Below are 27,736 nucleotides of genomic sequence, written 5' to 3'. Positions count from 1 at the left end.
AGGTATTTCATTACAGCATCTGCCATTCATCCGTGGCTGGTCAGAGCCACGGTCAACGGTTTTGCTGAGTCGTTTGCTATCTCCTTCTATAATTCCCAGTCTCATCACCTAATTCTCCTCGACCAGCTTGTGTGAGAGGGAGTCTTACTCTGCTATCCTCTGCCTCCAAGCCCTGAAATAAACCTCCGACGTTCGCGATCATCTTTCATTCTGTTGCCCTTCACAATGTTTCTGCTCCAGATTTTCTGATTATTTCTGTTTTTCCTGGCTATAGAATCATAGAACTACAGTCTTTCAGAACTAAAAGTGATTTTAGAAATTACTTAATCCTCTGTTTTACTTCATTGAAATTTGAGAACGGGAAAAATTACACGATTTGCCAAAGGCCTGCAGCTGCTTAGTGGCAGAGTTATGCGAGACCCTCCAGGCTCTGGCTCACGCGGAGGGCAGATCCCAATCTGATCTGATTGGGGAAATTAAGGCACAGCTGCGTGGCTTCAGCGATGCCCAGGTGGAGAGCCACAGGGTAAGGCAGAATTTGGGCAACCCACTAGAGACGGGGTGGAGCGGGGGGTGGGGGGTAAAATTAGAGTTGAGGGCATTTAGCAGAAGGTGAGCTCTAGGGATGAGCGAGAGTAGAAGGGAGTTTACTGATGGTAAACCAAGTTTGATGTCTTCGAATGCTAAATATTTGGCCGGGCGCTTCATTATGGATTTTGCCCAAATCTCTACTTTGGTGAGTTTTGTTTGTTGGCTTGGTTTTGGTGAACACGCACAACCTCGCTGAAGGTGCGGCACACGAAAGGCACACGTTGGCTGCTCTGGTGGGAGAATGGATGGGGAGGGGCAGGTGGAGGCGGGGAGCCCAATCTCCAGTCAAGAGATGATAGAGGCTTGGGTGGGGGCTTGGCACAACCACAGAGAGGGTACAAAAAGCGCATGACAGCAAGAACGTGGGAGGAACCTTGTAGACATGGGAACACCCGCAGGATAGGGACGTGGGTTGTGGGCGATCTTCTTTTCTTTTTAAATCTTCCTTTTATTTTCTTGGTACATGTTGTTTTATTAAGAAAAGAATGAAGCCAAAATGCCTTTGCTGGAACTGAGTCTGGAATGACTTTCTGGCTACTTTTTTTGTTTTTGTTTTTTGTTTTAATATTTTTTTAATGTTTATTTCTGAGAGAGAGAGAGAGAGAGAGAGAGCAGGGGAGGGGCAGAGAGAGAGGGAGACACAGAATCCAAAGCAGGCTCCAGGCTCTGAGCCCGATGTGGGGTTTGAACCCACGAACCGTGAGATTATGACCTGAGCCGAAGTCAGATGCCTAACCGACTGAGCCACCCAGGTGTCCCTACTTTTTTTGTTTTTTAATGGATCACCTTTCCTTTGAAACAATTTCAAATTTATAGAAAAGTTGCAGATACAGTGCAAGGGACTTTGATATCCTCTTCACTCAGATCTGCCAATTGTTCACATTTGCTATGTTTGCACTTTGGCTTTCTTATGTTTATTTTACACGCATAACAATTATATATTCTTTCTGAGTCACTTGAGAGTTCATTGCCCTTTACTAAATGTTTTAAGTGTATATTTCCTAAGAACAGGACATCCACTTATACAACCATGTACAGTTCCCCAAATCAGGAAACTTTACATCAGCACATCATTAATATCCAATCTATAGGCCTTGTGTGAATTTTACATTTTTGTCCCAGGACTTTCCTGTATAGCAATTTTTTTTCCTTCGTGGTTCAAGATCCAATCTGGGATCTCATGTTGCATTTAGTTTTCATGTCTCTCTGATTTCTCTGATTTTTCCTCCTTTTTTTTTTTTTTTTTTTTTTTTTTTTTTTTTTGCCTTCCATGAGTAACATTTTTGAAGAGTCCAGCCCAATCCATAGTTTCCTCATGACTGGATTCAGGTTATGCTTTTTGCAAGGAGTCCCATCTAAGAATAATTACAGCCTTCTCAGTGCATTGTATTAGGAGACACATTGAGTGGTTTGTTACTATTGCTGAAAAAGTTAATTACTGGTGATATTAACTTTGGGGTAAGAACACATATTTCAAATCGTGGATTTTTTTTTTTTTTTGTCTTCAGCTCAGTGTAGTGTCATTATTAAAAATGACTTGGGAAATATTTCTTACATTGACATAAACTCACATTAAATCATACGAAAGTTAGACATGCCTACAGAAACAGGGCATATGAACATGCTGTAGCACCAGACTGAGCTCTATCACAATAAAAATTCATATTAGGGGAAAATTTCAGGTGTAAGGGAATGTTGGCCTGAGCGGGAGCAATGGTTTTAGCTTCTGCATGTGTATAGTTTCCAGGGAACTGTTTGGGATGCTTGTATTTTTCACATCTGTGGGCGAAAGCCAAGCACCAAATGTAAATTATACCATTTGGGGGACATTATCTATACCTGTGAACTTGTCCTTGAATAACTTCCTTGGTCCCAATTAAACATGAACAGATTTAGAATAATGGTCCTACAGTATTTTGATCTGTGACGGAGACGGATCGCTGCACTGTTATTCCTAATTGTGGCTATGAAGGAAAAGGACCCATTTCTCTAGATCAACAATGAAAATTCATAAGGATTTTGGGCTTGGGGATGAAATGTGCTTTATTCGCAGGAATCCACTTAGAAGCTCCCCAGTATCTGAAAATTGGTTTGAAAAGATGTTGATGGAATAATGTTTGACTTTTCTTTCGAACCACTCTTGGCAGAATGTGATTTACCTTCACCGGTGGTGCTGTTAAGCACGGCAAACGTTGGTTTGTTTTAATAAAAGTTTATCCATAGCTGAAGTACTATGGTTTTGGAAAGAACAGCTAACAGGCCTGCTGCAGAGCAAACTCTGCATTTTTTTGCTTTGGGTGTAGACTGATTCTCTTTTGAGTAAATCCGATTTACTAGTCATTCTATATTCCCAAGAAGAGCACGAAGAAAAGGTAGAGGGAGGGAAAGTGGATGGAAACAGGACTTTAGGAACACTGGCCCTCAGGACTTGGTGCATTACGGACAGTCTGGCTGGGACACCTCGGATTTCCACCGCTGTGAACCCAACTCTTTGGAACGTCATGTACAGCTCAGCAGGATGAAAACTGCAATGCTGCAGGGTGAAAATGGCAACGGCTCTATGCTGCCATCTGGTGGTCTATTGCTGCACTGCCTCCCTCAGTGAGTCCTAGCCTCCACTGCTCGTGGGCCCTTGGCTGGCCCACCCACCAACGCGTAAAAGTCGAGAAATTTGGCCGGTTTGTCCATTATGTGCCTCAGGAACTTCTCTATCCTTCTGGCGTTCTTTTCTCTTCTCCCTTTAGATACCTTGGTGCCCTTTATACTGTCTCTCCTTTTCCTATCAGTCCAAGAACAACAACAACAACTTTTATGAGTGCTTCCTAGCTACCGGCCTCACTAAGTGCTTTGTAAATACTATTTTATTTAATTGTGGAAAAAACCACATGAGGTAGAGAGAATTATTATTCCATTTTACAGATGAGGAAACGTAATAATGGCTGAGCTCATGTTGGATCATTGGCCTGTGTGTCTAGAGCTTGAACCTTAATCACCGCGTTGCCTTCACACTTGTGCGTGAAATCGAATAAAATGTTACCTATCCCGTGGACATTTTGTTTGGTCTCATTTCTAATTGCAGAATGAAAGATTCATCTCTTACGGAAATGGGTCAAGCATTAGTGAGCGGGTTGCAAAAATGTTTGGGGGAGGTAAGGAGGACTTAACTTGTGTCCCTTAAATTTGTCAACCATGTTTCTGAGGTGACTGATCCACCTGGAGAAAATGGAGTGACTTAATGATTGTGGATGTCAAATGAGATAATGCATATGAATTGAATTTGACTAGTCTACACCAACACTTATTATTCTTATGTTATAATGTTGGATAGATTCCTAATTACTATCACACATGACCAAAACAACGTATTTAGTGAAGGGGCAAATATTTATCTTGTGGTGCATTTGAGTTGAGTACAACTTCTTTAATTTAGAGGATAAAAACTCTGATTTAAAGGCAAGATTATTTTTTAGGATATGCAATAAATATCACATATTTTGTAGTTTTGTTTGTTTGTTTGTTTTAGTATAGACTTTAACCAAAAATAATGGTCAACCAACCAGCCTTCATCCAGCCCTTTAAGTTCAGATTCTTCATACATTTAAGAATATGACATTGTCCTAGTCACCATTTTTCCGAGAATTTCCATCTGGGCTGGTTTTTAAACAGACAAAATATCGATAATTAAAATATAGACTTTAATATTTCACATTATATTAAGTACATGAAATATTTCACATTTTATAATGAAAATGTAGACCTTAAGTTTGTGCAAATAATGTAGGTATCTCATAAATATTTCCTTCCCACCTAAGCTCTGAGCACTGGTGTTCCCGAACTCCTATTTCCATCCACTTTGGATTTGTGAGGATCACAGAGTGGGAACCTGAGCTGTATACAACCTGTAGACTCAGCCTTGTTTGGAGATGTCTGGAAGACCGACCAGAGATTAAGTAACATGAGATGCTAGGGAGGACGTCAGAATGAGTTTTCTGGAAGAGGCCTGGTACACATACAAGATACTTTCAAGCTTTAGAATAAGAAATTCTACATATAGAATATATATATATATATATATATATAGAATATATATATATAGAATATTCTATATATATATATATATATATTCTATATATATATATATATATATATATATATATATAAAGTGAGAAATTGCTCAGTAAGGTATTGCTTGGGATGTTCCCTAGTGTGCTATCCCCCATGCCTAGGGTTATGACGAACGGAGACTGTGACAAACACATATAAGCCGCAGCCTCTACTTCTGTCTGTCAGTGTGGCCAGCGGGACTGTGTGGGACCCACGTCAGTGCCGGGCACTGACGAGAGTGGAGGACACGGTCTTCGCTTGGACAAACTGGTGAGAGCACGTTGGGAAATGGAAGGAACCAAGCAAAGGCGCTGAACCAGGTACCATAGTTTGGGTCTTCTAAAAGCCATGCCCAGCGTTCTCTCCCTTCCTCTACTACGTGGGTTGGAAAGCTAAGCGCTCGTCCCTTGCAGAAAGAGCTTCCCATGTGAGCTAGTTCTGAGTAATGAGATGTTAGCGGAAGCTAACCATTATACCATTTGGGGGGCATTATCTATACCTGCGAACTTGTCCTTGAAGGTTGAGCTACCAGGAAAGCTTTTGAAAAAGACAATTTGGGCTGGAATGCTTCTTCAGGCCTCTGCCATTCTTCCTCCTTTATCCTTCCTGGATGGAACCAGCCTGGACCGCTTACAGCTAGATGATTTTGTTTTTGCTTTTGCTTTTGTTTTTGAAACCTCTGTATGGAAGGAATCTCCTATTTGCCGCTGGATGCATTCCTAACTTGATAAAAGCTCCAGGAATCACCAACGTGGTGTTTGTTAGTAGCTATTTGGGCCAGCCTGCTAGGGAGAGAGGGAGCCAGGGTTTGGGGGGGGGGGGGGGCAGTGGCAGAAAAGGTGGGGTGACGGATGCCGAGGGTACATAAACCCTGGTGGGTAAGTGCTGGAGCGAAGTTCCAGAATTTCTGCAAGCAGGGTGGGGGGCTGGGCCAGAGACCTACACTTTGGGTTTCTTCGTTGTGATCTTTTTGTGTTCGTTAGCTGGTGTCGTCGGAGGAAACTTGGGTCGCGAATGTATCCGTGTTCATGGTTTTGGATTTCAGTGTATCACTTTGCTGATCTTTTACAAGCATCCCCAAGGTGCTTAACAGCTCACTGGCTCAAGGTTTCACAAATTTTTCTGTTAAGGGGCAGAGAGTAAATATTTTACACTCTGCAGGCTGTTCGGTCTCTGTCGCAACTACTCAATGTTCCATCACTGCTTGACAGTGGTCATCGACCATATATAAACCAAGGTGTACAGCTCTGTTCCAATAAAACTTTATTTACAAAAACAGGCGGTAGGCTGGATTTGACCCGAGAGCTATAGTTGGCCAAACCTTTGCTCCAGATCCTGGAGTGGCAGAAAAGATAAGGGTTTTCTCTTAAGTTAGGTTTATATGTCACTTTAAATTATTTTCACACTGTTAATTTGTACGACAAATTTCATTTGTTTTGATAAGATGTTTCTCAGGATTTCCCCCATAAAAGTTGGGTGACGTTGAGTAGGTGTTCCGGACCAGTTGTCTTTCTGGTGCATAAGACTTTCATAGCAAGCAGTGTTTCCGGAAGTGTGCTTTCCAGGACATTAGTTCTATTGGATACCCAAAATACTACTACTACTAAATAAGGTTAGATTTAAATACATTTGGAAACTCCGAATTTAAAAAGTTAAACCAATTTCTCGCTCTCATATGCTACATCTACCCAGTCACCCAAGCTGGAAATCTGCAGATTATTTCGTTATTTATTACTTTCCTGTATCAAATCTACCCCCAAGCCCTACTGATGTTACTTCCTAAATATTTTTCCATTTTGTCTCTCTCTCTATCCTTTTCCCCCCGATATTTTATTTCAGGTTCTGGCAGCTCTTTCGTATTCATCCGTACTAGTCCCAAAACCCACCTGCCAGAATCCTGTGTCAGAATGCAAATCCAACCGTGTCACTGTCCTGCTTAGAAACCCATTAACGACCCCTCGTAAAGACTGGCCAGGGCAATGCTTCCCAGCTCGTGTTCACTGTGGTGTTAGATGCGCTACAAGAAAACTTTTGCACGAAGCCTTACATGAATCAATTTAAACAGAGTTCTTTACCCCTCAGAGCTCTTAACATAAAATGAACACTTTTGACTTTCAGAAGGGATTCGGGGCGCAGAGATTCCCAAATGCAACTGAACGGTCAGCATTGTTTATTCACAGGGACCCTGGGAATGATTAGTTTTCCTATCGAGCCTTTTGAGAAACACTTCCCCATAGATACTGCAAAAAATTCAAATCAGTGGGGATTTTCTCGACTCTACATCCCCAGTGTAAGAATGAGTTTCTCTCTGATGCTGCCCACAATGATTTTTTCTTGGGTAGATTGTCTCTTATCCCCTTGCGAGGAGGCTCAGCATCTGGGGAAAAGTTGGGTCTGAGAGTCAAAGAGATCGCCCTTGGAATTTCAACTCCTCGCTGGATGTCGGAGTTTGGGTACGTGTCCTCAGTTTCTCTGAGTCCCTTTTTCCTTCTCCTTCAGCTTGAAATAAAACCCACCTTATATGAACATTCTCATCAAATGATACACCATTTGTAAGGTACAAAGGTCAGGGGCGAGAATTTGGAAACTGATCGATAAATGCTCTGGCTACTTGTGTTTGAACTGCTGGGGGGGATCACGGCAGAAATGCCACCGAATCAGCTGCGTTTGGTTCAGCCTCCAATCTGAATAACTGAGTCCCCCGTGTACAAGGAAGGGTCTTGAGAAAATGTGTTGTGCAACTAACGGAGCATTGTCCGCACCGCGCCCTGAGGAACCGAAAAGCAGGTTTCTGGTGGCCCTTTCTTCAACGGCCATCAGATGATTTCCTCTGCTGTACCGTGTGCTCAGCAATGCCAGAGACACCCTCTTGCAAAGGCTCCAACGACGCACTTGGCCGAGCGTGTTTTGCCTTTTGTATTAAATCATGTGAACACACCTGGTCCTTGCCTGCTGACAAAAAATCCTTCCTGTCCCCTCCATTCATTAACAACGCAAGTGGTAGTGTTTTCGCTTGTTAATGAATAACTGCCTGGACTTTGGGGCTGTGCTATCCACTAATTTGTGTGTGTGTGTGTGTGTGTGCGCACGCATGTGTGTGTTTAAATCTTGATTAAGGATAATTAGGAAGAAACATGACAGATTTTAAGGAAAACATGAACAAAGGGTGATGTATTTAAAAACGGGCATGGAGGGCATCTGGGTGGCTCAGTCGGTTAAGCATCTGACTTGGGCTCAGGTCATGATCCCGCAGTTAGTGAGTTCGAGCCCCACATCGGGCTCTGTGCTGACAGCTCAGAGCCTGGAGCCTGTTTCAGATTCTGTGTCTCCTTCTTTCTCTGCCTTTCCCCTGCTCACACTCTGTCTCTTTCTCTCTCTCAAAAATAAATAAAAGACATTAAAAAAAATGGGCATGGAATATTTATTGAGGAGATCTAAAGTTTCCCTAAATATGAATCTGTTTAAAATGATCTAGAAAAGGGCGCCTGGATGGCGCAGTCAGTTCAGCGTCCGACTTCGGCTCAGGTCATGATCTCGCGGTTTGTGAGTTCGAGCCCTGCGTCGGGCTCTGTGCTGACAGCTCAGAGCCTGCTTCAGATTCTGTGTTTCCCTCTCCCTCTGCCCCTCCCCTGCTCACGCTCTGACTCTCTCTGTCTTTCAATAATAAATAAGCATTAAAAAAACATTTAAAATGATCTAGAAGAAAACTTGATAAAACATGTGATGGATAGAACAAGAAATTAGGTCGGACAATTTCTAAGGAAGAATTTAGAAACGAGAACTCTCTGAAGCTTTCACTTCTCTGTTATGCTCCATTTTCTCAGTAGATGGCACCCTTCTACCTTCAAACTTTTATTTACACTAAGGTGTAAAGGGCTGACAGTCCACTACAATAGTAACTAAATCCTCTTTGGGTCTTTCCTAATTACATACATACAGTCCCGAGGCACCCCAGTACCTTGCACATAGGATTGCCTGGTTAAGCCAATATTTTAAATACAGTAAAGACATTTATTCCCATACTTTAATACATTTGCAAAATTCAATTCTTTTGCTCATCACTTGGCAATTCACAGCTACAGTCTCAAATATTGTCTTCTTTCCAGTATTTTAACATCGCCTTAGGACTCTTTTTCCAGGAAGGTGGCCCATCCACTACTTTATCAAGAATAGCAAGCCGTTCCTTTTGTCGTTCACTCATTTACTCACTGAACAATTCTTTGTCCACAACTGACTACGTGCCACACGCTGCTAAGCTCACGGGATGCCAACAACGATGCATGAATTATGCTCTTCGCCTTTAAAGAACTCAAACTTGGGGCACCTGGGTGGCTCAGTCAGTTGAGCGTCTGACTTCGGCTCAGGTCATGATCTCGCGGTCCGTGGGTTCGAGCCCATGTCGGGCTCTGTGCTGACAGCTAGGAGCCTGGAGCCTGCTTCGGATTCTGTGTCTCCCTCTCTCTCTCTGCCCCTCTCCCACTCATGCTTTGTCTCTCTTTCTCTCTCAAAAATAAGTAAACATTAAAAAAATTTAAAAAAAAAGAACTCAAACTTATTTGGAGGAGACAGAGAGAAATGATTATATTGTGTGTACAATTATACTTTTTTAAACATATTGTTTTATCGTTTATTTTTATATTTGAGAGACAGAGACAGAGTGCAGGCGGGGAAGGAGCAGAGAGAGACAGACACAGAATGTGAAGCAGGCTCCAGGCTCTGAGCTGTCAGCACAGAGCCCGAGGCGGGGCTTGAACTTACGAACAGTGAGATCAGCCACCCAGGCGCCCCCGCAATCATGCTTATTACAGTCTGACAGAAATGCCCTTGGTGTTACAGGACTCCAGAGAAAGTGGCCCAAACCCAGTCTGTGGGAGGGAGTGTGGGAGAGCTCCCTGGGATTAGTACCATTATCTTAGCCAAGTCTTAAGGGGCACTGGCTCGGCAAATATCCAGGCAGAGCTACATTCCAGGTAGAGGGAGTTATGAGCAAAGGAAAGGAGGTGAGGTCCACCACAAACGTGTCTTTGCTTTTCAGAGCTGCTCAGCCTTAAATCCTGCCTGTAGCTCACCATCCTGGCTGCCCAAGGGATTCACCTGGGGCATTCCAAATACCGGTTTCTGGACTTCATTCCCAGATAGCTTTCTTCCATTCGTCTGGAGACGCCTGGGTACGCTGTTGAAAAAAAGAAATGTCCTAGATGAATCTAATAAGCATCTGAGATTGGGAAACACTGTTTTTGCTGGTGAGTCCATGAGTAATGAGAAACGAGCTTGGGTGGGAGACAGAAGTGTTCATAGTTTGCACTTGGGAAGCCTGACAAGTAGGTGGATCCTGGGCCCCCTTCCAGAAAATTCAAGTGTCCAAAACGCATGTGATAACCGTGGTCAGGAAGTCACAGTTGAGAAATACCAGGACAACTTTGAGAGTCGTGCGACGGTGTTTGTCCTTTGTCCATGCGATGCCGCTGATCAAGGGTTATTTTGTTTTGCTTTGTTCCGCTTCACTTATTTGTTTGTTAGTTTGTTGGTTGGTTGCTAGGGACTGAGATGGGTTTGAAATTGCTTTGGAGAGGAGCCAGCGGAGTGGTCCTGTGGGAAGAAGAGATCATTGAGAACATTCTCATACAACTTCAGGTGAACGGAGGGGAGCCTGACTTAGGGTGGTGGCAGCTAAGGACGAGGGTGTGGGCATTGTGGGGAACAGTGGGGTTTCCAGAGGCACTTAGAACACTCAACTGTCAGGGAGTAGAGATTAGCTGGGGGTAAACGAGAAGGACAGGCCTGGATTAAGATCTTCAGGACTGTTAAGTATTAAAAACAATTATGCTGTCTCACTGTACAGAATTTTAAAAAATCCTTAATAAACATATAACGAGCATGAGAAAATTCAGCAAAGTACAGCTTTTCAGATTTTTCCTACAGCGAGGCTTTTCGTTTTGTGCAATTTCAAATATTGAATTCTTGGGCCGCCTGCGTGGCTCAGTCTGTTAAGCTTCTGACTCTTGATTTCAGGTCAGATCACGATCTCATCGTCCGTGAGTTCGAGCCCTGCATTGGGCTCTGCGCTGTGAGCGCAGAGCCTACTTGGGAATCTCTCTCTCCTTCTCTCTCTGCCCCTTCCCTGCTTGCGCACTCTCTCTCCCTCAAAATAAATAGATGAACTTAAAAAAACCCCAAATATTGACTTCTTTCCAAAAAAATTTTTTTCTGGTTTCCTTCAGTTGTTGATATCTTGAATGCTTAACAGATCTGATTATTGGGAAACTCAGTATTACTGAGGGAGAATGGAGGTTAATTCCAGGGTGGTTCCACCTACAGACCCACAGTATTCTGCCATTGCAGGGGAGGAAGGTCCCGTGTATTTGTAGGGAGAGATTGGTGTAGACATCGTCAGGCTTTTGTATTTGCAAGTTTAGGGGCAAGAGTTGGACCTCGGACGCCCGTTTGGAAGCCGTGGGCCTGTTTGCGGTTGCTAGACAAGTAAGAGGCGATGGTGATTTTTGTTTCATGAATTAGACTTGCCTAACCAAGGAAGGTACCAAGAGCGAAGACTGCAGTCGTACAAGAAAAAAAATCCCTGGGGAGCCGCCGCGTTTCAGAGGTGGTGAAGAAGGGCGTGAAGAAGAACAAAAAGAAAGGTGAGTGACCCGGAAGGAAGTTCTTCCCAAGGAGGCCAGTTGTCAGTAAGAGACTGAAAAGAAAAAAACAAGTTCTCTGATGGCAGTATTATGAAGGAATATAGGAGGATGGAATGGGAGGAACTTGCTGAAGCAGGGGCCAAGGATGGAAGCAAGGGTGAGCCAGGGACAGCGGATTGCAGTCAGAAAGCGATCTTGAAATTTACCACATCAGGGATGAGGCAACCTGGCGGGTAAACGTGTCAGTCAGCTTGGCATGCTATGGAACATGCACCGTAGAGGGGTGGCGTAAACAACTGAAATTTATTTCTCACAGTTCTGGAGGCTGGGGAGTCAAGGTCAAAGGGCCGGCAGATCCTGTGTCTTGTCTCATGAGGAAGCCCTTCCTGGTTCTTGTTTTATCCTCCTGGGGCAGGAAAAGAGAGAGAGAGAGAGAGAGAGGGAAGGAGTGAGGGAGGGGGGGGGAACAGGAAGGGGAGGGGTAGAGAGGGGAGAGAGGGAGAGGGAGGGGGGAGCTTGAGGGAGGGAAATGGGGAAGAAGGGCAAGAGCTCTCGTCCTCTTATTACAAGCCTCTGTCACGGGGGCTCCACCCTCAAGACCGACTTACCTCCTAGAGGCCCCACCTCTAAATACTATTACATTGGGGTTTAAGATTTAAGTGTGTGAACTTGGGAAGAACTCAAGCGTATGTCCAAATGGCCTGCCAACACCACCGCTCATTAAGCTCTGTGGCCCGAGCCCTTCCTTTACTCTGGGTCACGTAAAACTCCCGGCCTTCCACAGCATTCAGTGAATGGGTTGGTTGCTAAAACCGTGCAAGGCAGTGAGGGAAGCTATGGGAAAGAGCTAAGTGAGGGCGTGGGCAAGTAAAGCTACCTTGCCTGGATCCACATTGGTTGGAGGGGGCACCCTGGAGCTTGTCTTGGAACACTGCCTCGTCTTGCTTGAATTCGGAATCAAACAAACACAGGCCCTGAGGTGCGTGATTGTCTCCAACCAGTCAGGTGAGGAGGAGTCTGGGGAGAAGGTGACAGGAGCCAGCTGTTAGCAGCTGGGATGGTGTAGGGGGTAAGGGAGATCTGAGCGGCACCTAGGGGGTAAGGGAGATCTGAGCGGCACCGAGAGCATCTGTGACATTCTCATTACAATTTGAAAGACACAGGAAAGAGAAGGCAAGCACACAAAAAATCACCCTCAGTCACATTACCCGTCGAGGCAACACCTGAGGGGATTTCAGGACATGTCTATAAGGTCCTCTCCAAATGGTTTTAAACTGTTTAAAATTTTATTTTGTGTAGTTTGGATTGTACACAATTTGTTATACTATTTTTGAAAGCCTTGTGTCAGTTATTAGGTACTTCTTACTTGTCATCGTAAGAGTCTTAGAAACTTTTTTTTTTTTTTTTTTTGAGAGAGAGAGAGAGAGAGAGAGAGAGAGAAAACGCAAATACAAGCAGGGGAGGGGCAGTGGAAGAATCTTAAGCAGTCTTCACACCCAGCACGGAGCCTGACTTGGGGCTCGATCTCATGACTGTGAGATCATGACCTGAGCCAAAACCAGGAGTCAGACACTTAACGGACTGAGCCACCCAGGCCCCACTACAAATGTAATTTTTAATGCAATACATTTAAACAATTCTCACTACAATGAAAAATTAAATTTAAGGGCAAGTATCAAGCTCTGATTTCATATGATATTTTCAAAACTGAGGGTCTGGATAGTGCTCGTTATAAGCGTCCAGGTTTGTTTTTTTTTTCTTTTTCTTTTTGTTTTTTGTTTTTCTTTTATACTTATTATATTTGAAACTTCCTTTTTTCTTTTTCTTTTTTATTATTTTTTAATATGAAATTTACTGTCAAATCGGTTTCCAGACAACACCCAGTGCTCATCCCCACAGGTGCCCTCCTCGATGCCCATCACCCACTCTCCCCTCCCTCCCACCCCCCATCAACCCTCAGTTTATTCTCAGGTTTTTTTTTTTTAATTTTTTTTTTTTTAACGTTTATTTATTTTTGAGACAGAGAGAGACAAAGCATGAACGGGGGAGGGGCAGAGAGATAGGGAAGCACAGAATCGGAAGGAGGCTCCAGGCTCTGAGCCATCAGCCCAGAGCCTGACGCGGGGCTGGAACTCACGGACCGCGAGATCGTGACAGAGCCGAAGTAGGACGCTCAACCGACTGAGCCACCCAGGCGCCCCTTATTCTCAGTTTTTAAGAGTCTCTTATGGTTTGCCTCCTTCCCTCTCTGCCTCCAGGTTGTAAGCCTCCAGGTTGATAACTGTCACCGATCAGGTGTGGGCAGACAACATGGATGGTGCCTTGGTGACTGTGTAAATGCAGGACATGGCGGGTGTGTGTAAATGCAGGACATGGTGAGTGATGAGTCCATAATGACTGCAAAGGGACCACATTCGCAGACACTGTTCTAGCAGGAGCCAAAAATGTGAATGTTTACATACGATGGCAGATAACACAGATAGTTATCTTGGCGGCGGGGCCAAGAGGAGAGGTACATGCCCAAGGCGGGCTGTTGCCAAAGCACGTTGCCATGCAATACCTTCTGATTACTTTGGCTTACAATCCAGAATTTTCACATGCATGTAAAATCTGAGTGTTGAAGACTGGCCCATTTTCTTCAGACCCAATTTAGGCATCGGCAATGGGTTCTTCCAATCCATGAGCATGGGATGTTTTTCCATTTCTTTGTGTCTTCTTCAATTTCTTTCACGAGCTCGCTAGAGTTTTCAGTGTACAGATCTTTTACCTCTTTGGCTACGTTTATTGCCAGGTGTCTTAGGGTTTTTGGTGCAATTGTAAATGGGATCAATTCCTTCGTATCTCTTTCTGCTGCTTCATTATTGGTGTATAGAAACGCGACCGATTTCCGTACACTGATTTTTATATCCTGCGACTTGGCTGCATTCGTGTATCATACGTAAGAGAAGAGTCACTGGGTTCTACTCTTGAAACCAAGATTACACGGTGTGTTAACTAACTTGAATTTAAACTTAAAAAAATCAGCAATGAGTGATGGCTTTCTATTTGTAACGTTTGCACTAAATTTTGTGCAATTTGGGAGTAGTCAGAGACACAATGCTGTTCCCAAACTCAGAGGCCTCAGCTGACACATTACTTTTGACACATTAAGTGATAAAATTGCACCACAACAATCTCTGCCACCCTGATCTCTAAGTCTCACACCTCCTTTCTGAATTTCAAATCTTTCTCCGTGTACTTTCCACCCTCACCCCAGCTTCCAATAAGCCTCATGGCCTGGCCATGCTACTTGCCTTGGGAGCCTCGACAAGGAACATCTCTGTTAGAAAGGCAGCCTCTTTGGCAAATCCCAAGCCCGATTTGTTTTTTCTAGGGGAAAAAAAAAAGTAGATATTAAAATAAATACAATACAAAAGCCTCAGCTTCTAAACAAAGGTAATATGGGTGTAGAAGAAAGAAAGGGACTCTGTGTCATTTGTAACACAGAATAAGGAAAAACAATGACAGAAACAAAGAGATTTAGAATTAATAAGTGAGTATTAGATGTGATATATGCTTCAGGATAATGGAAAACTTAAATGATGTGGCTACTATCCTAGAAAGAGATACAATGGCAAAATTAATGCAAGCAGAAACAGAGAATCTGGATCAACCTATAAGAACTAAATATATGAAAATGCTGGTCGAAGACCCTCCCTCTCAAAACCTGCAAGCCTGTGCAGTTGTATGAGTACAGCTTATAGAATTTTCAAGGAGGAGATAATTCTGGTTTCATACAAGTTATATTAGAAAATTGAAAAAAAATTCATTTATGATCTTAGTTAAACTTTTGGAAAACGAGGAATGTAAGGGAACTTTCTTCACTTGATAAGTTGTATATACCAAAAGACTTATTGAACCTTATTGAACTTATCGAACACTTATTGAACCTTAAGTGTTTAAGTATATAAACTTTATACTTATTGAAGAAACTTTGTACACATTCTTTTAAAAGGGAATATAAAGTGGTTTTGTTTGTTATTATAAGGAAGGTTTTTATATTTATCTATTTAGACTCATTAGCCTTTTCTTTGAGGCATTAGATTTTTAGTCTTTTTTTTTAAATTTTTTTTTTAAACATTTATTTATTTTCGAGACAGAGAGAGACAGAGCATGAATGGGGGAGGGGCAGAGAGAGAGGGAGACACAGAATCGGAAGCAGGCTCCAGGCTCTGGGCCATCAGCCCAGAGCCCGACGCGGGGCTCGAACTCACGGACCGTGAGATCGTGACCTGAGCCAAAGTCGGACACTTAACCGACTGAGCCACCCAGGCACCCCATTAGATTTTTAGTCTTAATTAGAATGGCCTTCCTTACTCCAAGGCTCTATTTGCATTTTCTCATGTTTTCCTTTTAATACTTTTATGTATTTTTAATTAAATTTTCTCATGTTTTTCTTAGCGAATTGAGTTTGTGAATTGAATTGAATTTTCTCATATTTTTCTTCTAGTGCATTTACATCTTTTATTTATTTGGAGTTTAGTCTACTGTAGTGTATGGTATCCTGTTTTCCTGTTGTTCTAATTCCATTAATTAAGAAGCCCATCTTTCCACCACTCTGCTGGAGAGTGCTTTCTTATCCTGGGCCATTTAAAACTCCCAGGCTTCCCATCACTCAATAAACGGGTTCATTGCTCAATACCAAAATAAAATCCGGTTAGATTTTTAAATGAGGTTTTATACACTGGCTCTAAAAATTTCATGGAGGAATTAAGGTCTAAGTTCCATGAGAATCTAAGTCAACCTTAAGAAGAATGCATCAAGGACTTTTCTACCAGATACTAGGACAACTAGAGACATCAATTTTGCTGGTTTTTCTTCCTTTTCTGGTTGCAAGTATTTTGTATGATTCCATTTTGTCTCCTTTAAAGTTGAGGTTTAAACTGCTCTTCTCTTTTCTGATTTCCTAAGGTGGAAGCTCAGGTTATTGACTTGTGTTAACTTCCCTTTAAGTGCTACTTTTGCCGCATGCCATGTATTTTGGCACATAAGCCAAACTTACGTTTTGGTAAGTTGTATTTTCATGTTCATTTAGAATAAAAATATTTTTAATTTCCCTTGAGACTTCTTTGACTCATGGATTATTTAGAAGTGTGTTGTTTAATTTTCAAATATTTGCGGACTTTGCAGATATTCTTTTATTGATTTCTAGTTTAATTCCACTTTGGTCAGAGTACATACTTTATATGTTTTCCATTCTTGTAAATTTGTTACAATGTATCTGATGGCCCAGTATGTCATCTCTCTTGGTGGATGTTGCAGATGAGCTTGAGGAGAATATATATATTCTGCTGTTGTTGGATGGTGTATTTTATAAATGCCAATTAGATCAGTTGATAGTGCTATCCAGATGATCTGTAGCCTTACTGATTTCCTACTTGCTTTATCTATGCACTTACTGTTGAAGGGATATTGAAGCCCTAAGTATAATAGTGGATTTGTCTATTTCTCCTTTCAGCTCTATCAGTTTCTGGCTTATGTAGTTTGATTCTCTGTTGTTAGATGCATACATATTTAAGATTGTTATGTCTTCAAAGAGAATTGACCCTTTGTCATTAGGTAATGCTTCTCTTTATCCCTGATAAACCTCCTTGTTCTGAAGTGTGCTTTTTATGAAATTTACATAGCTAGTCCAGCTTTCTTTTGATTAGTGTTGGTATGGTGTATCTTTCTCTAGTTCTTTACTTTTATCCTGTGTCTTTATATTTAAAGTGGATTTCTTGTAATATATAGTTGAATCTTTTTTTTAGTCCACCTAGTAAATTTTTGTCTTTTAATTGGTGCATTTACCAATCACATTTAAAGTGATTATTTATCTATGGGGCACCTGGATGGCTCAGTTGGTTAAGCGTCCGACTTCAGCTCAGGTCATGATCTCACAGTTCGTGGGTCCAAGTCCCGTCATCAGGCTCTGTACTGACAGTTCAAAGCCTGGAGCCTGCTTCAGATTCTGTGTTACCCTCTCTCTCTGCCCCTCCCCTGCTTGTGCTCTCTCTAAAAAATAAATAAACATCAAAAAGTAAATAAAAGAAAGTGATTATTTATGTAGATTAATCAAGCATTTTCTACTTGTTGCACTTGTCCTTCGTTTCTTTCTTCCATCTTTTTCTGCCTTCTCTAGTTTAATTGAACATTTTATATAATTCTATTTTATCTCCTCATGGGGGTCAATTATACTTCTTAGAAAATTTTAATGGTTGCTCTAGAGTTTAGCTTATATAGTTTTGATTAATGTGAGCCCACTCTTTAAAAAAATTTTTTTTAATGCTTATTTGTTTTTGAAGGAGAGAGAGTGAGTCGGGGGGTGGCGGGCAGAGAGAGGGAGACACAGAATCCGAAGCAGGCTCCAGGCTGAGCTGTCAGCACAGAGCCCAACGCGGGGCTCGAACCCACAAACTGCGAGATCATGACCTGAGCCAAAGTTGGACACTCGACCGACTGAGGCACCCAGGTGCCCCAATGTGAGTCCACTCTTAAATAACACTACAGTTTTATGTGGCATGTGGCCCCTCCCCACTCTCTTGCTTTCTCTCCTCTTCTTTGATCTCCAGACTTGCCACTGGTTTGCCATAGCTTGCATGTCCTGGATTGCAGTTCCTTTGCTGTTGCCAAATAAACCCATTTGGCTGGTAAAATAACTGGCTGTTCTACCTTTAAGGTTGGCATTGCTTGGTGTCATAGAAGTGGGATCCAGAAAAGACCTCAACAGCTCCAAGGCTGGTGAGCAGACCCTTGTCAATACCCACCGAGGCCATTGAGCTCACTGTTTTGTCACTGACCCTGGAGTTTGAGCCAAGCTCTACTCTCATGTTTTAAGCTCTCCAGGCTTTATTTAGGGATCTGTTCAAAAGCTTTGTCCTTTTTGTTTTCATGAAGGCTTTGTCCTTTCTGGTGAGTACTTTTTTGTTTTTGTGAGCTTCTGGTTATGAGTAATGGGATCCCAGTCCTCTGAATACTTTGAGGAGACTCCACCCTGCAGGGGTCCCAGTTGGTTTTAATGTTTAAAAACTATAGTGCCTCCTCATGGGCATTCTTAACTAAATGGTCCAGCTTAACTAAAGATAATTTAGATTTTCAATGGCCATTATGAGGAACTTTCTACCTTGCTAAACTTGTTTTTCTCAAAACTAAATTAGACAGCTGCATCTCCAAAATTGAAAAACAAGGAGAATAGGATACCTATTTTAATTGGCATGCAGGAGCCTCCAAAAGATTGCAAAATTTCGTAATACTTTCATTAAAAGATTCATTGCAAAAAACCAACAAAAAATTAAAGACCTAAAGGATAACACACAGAAGATTATAGAACTGACTAAAGGGGCTGTAATTCCCCTTTACCTTCTTTATTTGAGTACTCAGTCCAAAATTGTCTAAAATTGCCTTTCCATTCTGAAGAGACTATTAAACAGCTACCTTTTGAAAATAAGACCGCCCAATGTGATGGATAGTCTTCCTCAGGTATTTTTTACTCCTTGGTCAAAGGCCAAACTGGGAGCCATAGTTAAAGAATTTCTTGGGGCGCCTGGGTGGCTCAGTCGGTTAAGCAACCGACTTCGGCTCAGGTCATGATCTCACAGTTTTTGAGTTCGAGCCCCGCGTCAGGCTCTGTGCTGACAGCTCAGAGCCTGGAGCCTGCTTCCAATTCTGTGTCTCCCTCTCTCTCTCTCTGCTCCTCCCCTACTCACATGCTGTCTCTCTCTCAAAAATAAATAAAGATTAAAAATTAAAAAAAAAAAGAATTTCTTAAACCAGGGAGGATTCTTGCAAGCTTTTGTAAATAGATTAACTTCTAAGCCCAGTCAAGAGAGGAAAATAAAATTTCACATTGTTCCTTGCTTTCCAAATCCAGATTGATTCGTTATTGATACTTTCTTTCCCAGAGTAGCTATTGCCTTCTTGTTGGCCTCATTTTACAAACTTGGCTTGACTTTCTGCCTGCCTGGGACATACAGTTTGTCAGTCCTTTTGGCTATCTTTGGGAGTGACTTTAGATCTTGTGAAGAGAATGCATTTTATACCCTCTTGGAAGATGTCTCTTGGGCCCATGGAATTATTTAATGCTGCCAGAAATAGGTACTGTCTGTCCCAGGTAAATCTGACAAGACATTTGAAAGGATTTAGTAACTTTGCTATCATAAATTTGACCAAATTGGAAGCTGGTATTCGGAGGCCAATAGAATTTTGTTGTTAGGCCTTCTCCTCTAAGCTAAATGTACTCAGAGGGAAAGAAAAACATTCTAACAGGTGAATGGTGGATGGGGGCACCAGGCCTTTGATATCATTTAGGTGGCAACTGAATTCTTCCATGAATTAAAAATGGGTATCTTTGTACAAATTTAGTCTTTGCAGGACCACAGGTGTGGCTCCGGAAACAATTCCAAGCCCACCAATCCTATTTACCAAACCCCAAGCCTCTCCTATTCATCCCAAAGGCTTGTACGTATTGGGCCGAGGGAACCAAAATCGCATTTTTTTCCCATGTGCCTTGTGCTGTCAAGATTCTACCCAGGGTCTTCTCCAAAATTCCGGAGTTCTCCAGAACTCTTACCTGGACCATCTCTTTGATATGCAAACTTTGCAATCTTTAAAAGACAGCAATTTTTATCAGAAGGAGAAGGAAAGAAGGAAAGTTATTTGAGTCGATTCAATTCCTTTTATAATTCGTGAGTGTTGTATTATCGTATCTAATTCATGGCAGACATTTTAAAATGGGAGGTATAACGTCTGTGTTTGCATCTGTCTGTACGTTCATGTGCGTCTCTGTGGAGGTGTAGATGTGTGGTATTTTTTACCTCCAGATGGTATTTTCAAAATTAATTTCTAAAAGAGATCTATTTAATTGGCTTAAAGAACACAAAACACTTAAATAAATTAAATTCTCAGAAATATAATAGAAACTTAATCCAAATGAATTTTAGGTTCATGTGATTTAGGGAAAAAATTCAGTATTAAAGCCGCTTTAATCTTGTTGGTTTAATTAAGACAGTCATGCTTTTAGAGTTTTCAGCACTAAATATAATACTTTTATTCTACTCAGGCTTACTAAAGGTCAGATGAATTCGTGTTGCCTCTTAGAACTTTGTCAGCAAAAATGATAATTTAAGATGATGGTTAACTGTTTAATATCTCATATAATTTTCATGACGAATCTAAACATAATTATTAAAAATCCTTTATTAATAGATATAAGATAATAGTTTATAAATGAACTTTTCAGCAATATTCACGTCTACTTAAATAGTTTACCCCAATCTTTTTGGTAACTTAAAACCTTAGAGTTTTGCTAAGTTAAATCAGATGATAGATAGTCATTAAAGATCTAGATCATTGCCAAATAACATAAAACTGAATCATTGATTATGAACACAGTTTTATGTACTTTTGGCTTCTTGTGACAGAGAAACTAAAACATATTCGGATGGGTTAGTGCTATACTGAAAAAGGCCTATGCATATCCTATTACCCTATTTTAATAAATGCGCCAATCTAAAGAAAGCTGATGTCACAGGAAGTTCACCATTGTTTACTTGTGAGTTTTCACTGGAAATTAAGGTTGGGTTCAAAAGGTTAAGAATGCCAATAAACGACGTGCCCTCAGTCACCTTTCCCACTCGTTGGCCTTGCTGGTTGGGGTGGCCTGAGCTGGGTGTCCTGCACCGTGATGCTTCAAAGCCTTGTTGAAAATGTTTGGGTCCCCACGAAACCCTACCATAGCCAAGTTTACTGGTAGATTTGGGTAGGAATGGGGTTGATGGGCTTCATCGTTTATGAAATCAGGAATGCTGATAAAGGAAGTAAAGCTCTGAAAGCTTTGAGTTCTCCACCTGCTCGTGGTCATCATTAACCAGCTTTACATCCGATGGGACATCAGGCTGGCTGCAAATCGCAGCGAGCCCTATTGGATGGGACCATGGAACGTCGCTATACATATGTAGATGTGTTGTTTCCTTTCTGGTGTGAATAAATGTACCTGTGAGGTGCAAAAAACATATATATTTTAATAAATGTAATTAAGACTACTGGAAATAATAAGGGAAACATGCAAGGAAAGCAGGATGTGTGTTTTCTATAAGAGGAAGTATGGAGAATAGTGAGGCATTTTTATTGAGGGAAAAGAAAGTAATTTTGTTTGAAAGCAAGACCGTTTAGAGAGGAAGAACATAGGACAAAATCTGAATGTAAAAAACAAACAAACAAACAAACAAACAAACAAGCAAACAACTTGTAGAAGGCTTGTGGAAAGGAAGCTTGAGAAAGAAATTTTATGCATGGTCAAGCTAAATGAATTGAAAGGCTAAAAGGCTAAAAGGAAACTTTGATATCAATAGTGTACTTATGCAAAACCAAACCTAAATTTTCTTTTATCTACTGAAAGTTTTCTTGAATTGTTGATCTCCTTTTCATAAGAAATTATAAACAAAGGGTTTCCCTTACCTTTTTTTAAGAAAAAAAAATTTTAATGTTTATTTATTTTTGAGAAAGAGAGAGAGAGAAAGAGCGCCAGGGGGGGGGGAGGGGCAGAGCAAGAGGGAAACACAGAATGCAAAGCAGGCTCCAGGCTCGGAGCTGTCAGCACAGAGCCCGATGCGGGGCTCGAACTCACGAACCGTGAGATCATGACTTGAGCCGAAGTCATATGCTTAACCGACTGAGCCACCCAGGCGCCCCTCCCTTACTTTCAAGTGATCTTTTTGTCAAAATAGTTTCCTGTATTTATTGTCCGTATCAGGTCTTTGATTCCTTAAATCTAGTAGAACACACAATATTAAAAGAGCTAAATCTCGCTCAGAACCCTGTGATCCTCTATGTTTGCCTATGAAGTCTTTTGCTGTCACTATGGTTAAATGGATAACTGAGTATTATTTCGTGGTGACCTAGATCTGATTAGACCAAGTGTGTCAAAACCTTTTGATATTTTTGACAAACTTCCCCCCCAAATCAAATTTGAAATACAGTCTTTTGTAGTCAACCTAATGTTTAGATTTTCCAGAGAGTCTCTGGAACATCTCAAAAGATTTGTTCTCTCTTCTTATAAAAAGGGAGATGTTAAACTAATTAGGCTGATTTGCTGTGTTAAATTATATAGGAAGCATTGTAAAATAACAAGCAATACTAAGGGGGAGCCTAGGTGGCTCAGTCGGCTGAACATCTGACTCTTGATTTCAGCTTAGGTCATGATCCCAGGGTCGTGAGATCAAGCCCCGTGCTGGGCTCTGCACTGAGTGTGGAGCCTGCTTGGGATTCTCTCTCTCCCCACCTGCCCCTCCCCACCCCCCACCTAAAATGAAAAAAAGAAGTAATACTAAGCCTTCTTTATGTTTTATTTGCGTAGGTATGTAAGTGTTCCAGAAATTGTGTGAAATTCTTGGAAACCTGATATGTCTTAGTATAATGTTATCAGTCATAATTCCCATTATTATCTTCAAATGTGGCATGTCACAGAAATAACCAAATTTCCTTGTCAATTCCGTTATAATGAACTCTCCTCAGGGGTTTGAAAATAAGCATCTTTCAGTCTTTTCATGGGTCGCTATTGTTTTACTCTGAAGCTGTTACAAAAATGTTCCCACAAAAGTACCTGAGCTTCAAGGAGATTCATGGAGAGGACTTTTGACAAATATAGGTTTGTGATACCTCGAAGAGCATAAAACCAAACTAGGTAAGAATTTCTATTGTACATACTAGATTCAAGTTGAACGAGTAGTATACCTTTGTAAACAAAGATGAACACGTTTATTTTTTTTCTGCCTACCTGATCCCTTTAGAGTTTGGAAACTCTCGAGTGTTCTTTTCATGACATGATAGTTATTTGCATACGTTTATTAAAAATCTCTTCTTCTTGTAACAGGACACAACTGAGGGCACTGGCTAGATTACCAAGACTTTGACTGAAACGGTATTTCAGATAAATCTGACGGCCAGTCCTTGACTTGGCTTCCTGGCCTCAGAGGCGATGATAGTTCAGTCTGAGACACCTTGTGAAAAGTTCCAGCAAATCGGTCTTAAAAAGAACTTACAAGGTCAATCAATATTTTGCTACATGTGTGTGAGTAACCAGGCCAAGTTTAATGCAAACGAATTAGTTTTATCTTTAGTAAAAAAAAAAAAAAAAAAAATGGGGATACTTGTAGAGAGATGGGGCATGTAGAGAGAAAAAATATGTTTGCACCTTTGTCTACGTTAGAATCTAGCCCTGTTAATTGTCTTTGAGGTTTGGCTATACACCTGTAAACTAGAAATCCCGAATTCTCCTGGTTTCCTCAAATATCTGGCTACAACTCTTCAACCTAACACTTCCAATTTTGTCCCACTCATCTGATTTGGAATCACTAAAGAATGAAGACTGCTCCTAAATCTCCTTGGAAGGGACTATAAGAAGTCTTTCCCATTACCAGGATGGCAGCCAAACTTCAGGGACTTGGGCCTTGACTGCACATCGGACATCTGAAGGAGGTTTTTCCTGACATCCAGTCCTGTGCAAGTCCTGGAGGCTTCCAAATCAAATTGACGAGGAGGACAGTGATCTGACATCAAGGTAGTCTGCTTTCTCCAAATTTGATGGATTAGGACTTTCTACTTTAACTAAACATAAAGCCCTTTATTCTTTTCTTTATGTCCTTTCCTCTGGCATTGGCCTGGGAAGAGAGCACCGTTATCTATATCTCCCAGGCCATTGCTAAGTATGTGTGTGGGGGAACCTTTCTGACTGTTGGATTTGTCAGCAGAAGCTCTGATCTGTTCATGTTGCCAAAGATCCCTTGGCCTTACCTGTAACCAATTTCTCCCATGATCTCTTTCCCTGCACTCACAGGAAATGCAAAAGGACTAACTTCTCACTGCAAGGCTTTTCAGAAAGATCCCTTTAGGATGGGATGGTACCTCACGGAATATCATCCAAATTCCTCTGATCCCTGGCTTGCAAAGGTCAATTAGGAAACTCCAACTGAAGGGTCTATCAAGAACCAGGCCTTAGCTGGAGTTCTTTGCACTCCAACTGGCTTCAGTTTTTGTCTGTGGTAGACAGTATTACCCATGGGCATGTGAATGTTTAGATAGCTGGTGAATTGAAGGTCAATACTTATTGGGATGTTTGTCCCTGTCAACATCCATAATAAATAAGAAACCTCCAATTGGTTTCCCTCATTAAACCTTCAGAGCTGCTTTAAACAGGAGCTTCCGGGAAGCATACATGACGGTGAGTTTTTTTTTCCCCTAGATGGTAGTAAGTGCCAAAGAAAGAGAATCAGAAACCTCTCCCTCACATTAAGAGAGCTAGTTGATTCCACAGCTAAAGGAATAACAGCCCAACTATGATCACTTGACACACTGGCTAGGCTAGTCTTAGATAACTGTATAGCCCTTGATTACCTACTTGCTAAATAATAAGGTGTCTGTGTAATAGCAAATCCTGCCTTATAGCTATTTGTCAAATAGCAAATACATGGGTAAAGGCCTCTGGAGAGGTAGAAATTCGATTACACAAGATCAGGGAATAAGCCCATTGGTTGCGAAAAATTTCATCTGGTGACTCCTGGTCTTTTAACCTATGTACCTAGTTACCTACGGGTTTGGGCTCCTGGCTAGAACCATTATACAAGCTGCATTTGTCATAGTATTTTTTACATTGCTTTACATAATTAAGGTCTTGTACCTGTTACTTGTCAAACCTTTGTAGAACTGACACACCCAATAGGGTGAGGCTAGCTCAGTGCTTTGAGATGATCTCTAACATTTACAGTCTTGGTGAGATACAGACTTTAGGTAAGTACCTGAAAGTTCTCCTTCCTAACATTCTCTGTTACTCAAATGTGGCCTTACATGTTTTCCAACTGCCATGTACTTTCTCTCCAAAAAAGGACACGACAACAAGGAAATGTCTTTCCTGTTACAGAGGGGCAAGACCACTAAATATGGAAAACCTGACTCCCAATCGATGCTTTGAAAGAAAGATCTTGATCAAAAGAGGGAAATGTGAAACTGAATAGAGGAAACCTCATTTAAAAGGGAGTCAGAAGACCAGAAGGGGAGCTCTCATGTCAAATCATTTGTCCCTCACAGACCCCAGCAGGAAAAAATGCAATACCAGCAGGAAGAAGCCTACTTTACCACCTCAGAAGGAGGAAGGGAGAATTTCTCCTGACCTAGCAACAAGCTCAGCCAATAAGAAAATACCACAACTCACCCAATGAGAAACCATCACTACCCTGAACTCTCATTTTCCTCCAATGGATTTCATTCATGCAGCCCCTCCCAAGTTCCTTCTCTTCTCTACAAAGTAACCTTCTTTTCCTTTGATTTTTCAACTGTGTTATGGTTTGCCATAGCTTTTGTGTCCTGAACTGCAATTTCTCTGCTATTCCTCAATAAACTTATTCTGCTGGTAAAATAACTGGCTGTTTTGCTTTTAAGGTTGACAGGCCTTCGTCCCATAAGACTTCCCCCACTTTAGAAGGCAATTTCAAGTCCAGGTTGTTACCTATACTTCTGAGCCACTGGCTATAAGTTGGAGGTTCCCGGGAACATTTCTTCCACTTCAATTAATATGCTAGGATGCCTCAAAGAACTCAGAAAAACATGTACTCATGTTTACCAGTTTATGATAAAGGATATTATAAAGGATATAGATGAATAGCCAGATGAAGAGGTACATAAAGCCTAGGAGGGTCCCAAGTGCAGAAGCTTCTGTCCCCATGGGCCTGGAGTGGACTATCCTCCAGGCATATGGAGACATTCACCAATATGGAAAATCTCTGAGGCCTGTCCTCTCGTGTGTGTGTGTGTGTGTGTGTGTGTGTGTTTTATGTTTATTTTTTATTTTTGAAGGAGAGAGAGAGAGAGAGAGAGAGAAAGTGAGTGGGAGAGGGACAGAGAGAGAGGGAGACACAGAATCTGAAACGGGCTCCAGGCTCTGAGCCATCAGCACAGAGCCCGACACGGAGCTCAAACTCACGAACCGTGAGATCATGACCTGAGCTGAAGTCGGACGCTTAACTGACTGAGCCACCCAGGAGTCCCTGTCCTCTTGCGTTTTAATGGAGGCTTTATTACACAGGCACAACTGATAACATCATTGGCCATTGGCAATTCATTCCCTGAAGGTTGGGGAGTGGGTCTGAAAGTTCCCAGCCTCTAGTCAAGGTTGGTTCCCCTGGCAACCAGCCCCCCCTCCTTAGGGGCTTTCCACAAGTCCCCTTATTTACATAAACCAGATGTGGTAGAAAGGGGAAGAGGCTTGTTAGGCGGATAACAAGCATGTTATCTACTTTTTCCATTAGAGCCCTTCATACAGGTAGGAATCAGTTATTTTCAATTCCCTGCCTGATAATTTCAACATGTCTGTCATATCTGAGTCTGGGTCTGATGGTACTTTGTCTCTGCAGACTGTGTTTTTTCTTGCTTTTTGGCATGCTGTGTAAATTTTTGTTGAAAGCTGAGCATGTTTTATTCGGTCATAGAAACGGGAGTAAACGGGCTGTGTTTAATGTTTGCTGTGGCCATAAGTGCCAAAGGCTTCAAATCCCTCTAGGGCCATTGTTTCTCCGTCCTCTGGAATCTTTGGGTTTCCCTAAGTATTTCTTTGCAGAGAGAGAGAGGGAGAGCCTGTGCCTTGCCGTGTTTTCAGCTGTAGTCTGCTGTTTTGCTGGGGCTCTGCTGGTGTGTACTACGGAGTGGGGAGAAGGGTAGAATTCCATAAGCTTCTGATTAGATCTCAGCCTTCCAGTGGACCTGTTTCTCCCAAGTTGTACCTCTCGCAAATGTTTGTCCAGGGGTGCACCTTTTCCCTGCCCCCCCACCCCCTTCCTTCCCGGGCCGCAGCATTCCCATCTGCGTCCTTGAAGCCCTGGCCCGTGTTGACTGTTTTTTTCCCTTTAGGTGGGACGGTAGGGCTGGAGTGAGGAGGCATGTCCTTCTCCACGCTGGGATGAGACTCTGGCAAAGTCCTTTTCCAGGAGAGTAGGTCTTATTTATTTATTTATTAATTTTTTTTAACGTTTATTTATTTTTGAGACACAGAGAGACAGAGCATGAACGGGGGAGGGGCAGAGAGAGAGGGAGACACAGAATGGGAAGCAGGCTCCAGGCTCTGAGCTGTCAGCCCAGAGCCCGACGCGGGGCTCGAACTCACGGACCGCGAGATCGTGACCTGAGCCGAAGTCGGACGCTTAACCGACTGAGCCACCCAGGCGCCCCGAGAGTAGGTCTTATTATAGAGAAGGTTCTGGGCTTCTTTCACAAGGATCCCTCTTCCCCAGAGCCTGGAGGGGATCTTTCTCAGAGCTTCACTGTGAGAACTGATTGGGATTCTTGGAGGTTAAGCCCACTTACGTGTGGGAGCCCTCCAGAGACTTCGAGCCCCGAGAGTT

The 27,736-nt window shown here is 42.1% G+C and overlaps 1 long non-coding RNA gene and 1 pseudogene across 1 annotated transcript; both read left to right on the top strand.

Annotated features, from left to right (window-relative positions):
- Positions 1 to 10,531: 10,531 nt before the first annotated feature.
- On the top strand, positions 10,532 to 26,105 carry LOC125924875 (uncharacterized). Its single transcript, XR_007458605.1, has 3 exons — positions 10,532 to 11,333; positions 23,768 to 23,907; positions 25,264 to 26,105. It is a non-coding gene; the product is annotated as an uncharacterized LOC125924875 (long non-coding RNA).
- Positions 20,801 to 21,813, top strand: LOC125924873 (ATP synthase subunit ATP5MJ, mitochondrial-like; annotated as a pseudogene).
- Positions 26,106 to 27,736: the final 1,631 nt, after the last annotated feature.

This window comes from Panthera uncia, chromosome F2 (assembly GCF_023721935.1).
Source record: "Panthera uncia isolate 11264 chromosome F2, Puncia_PCG_1.0, whole genome shotgun sequence".
NCBI classification, from domain to species: Eukaryota; Metazoa; Chordata; class Mammalia; order Carnivora; family Felidae; genus Panthera; species Panthera uncia.
The sequence above is the reverse complement of the archived record's forward strand: the minus strand, read 5'-3'. Positions and strand labels throughout refer to the sequence as shown.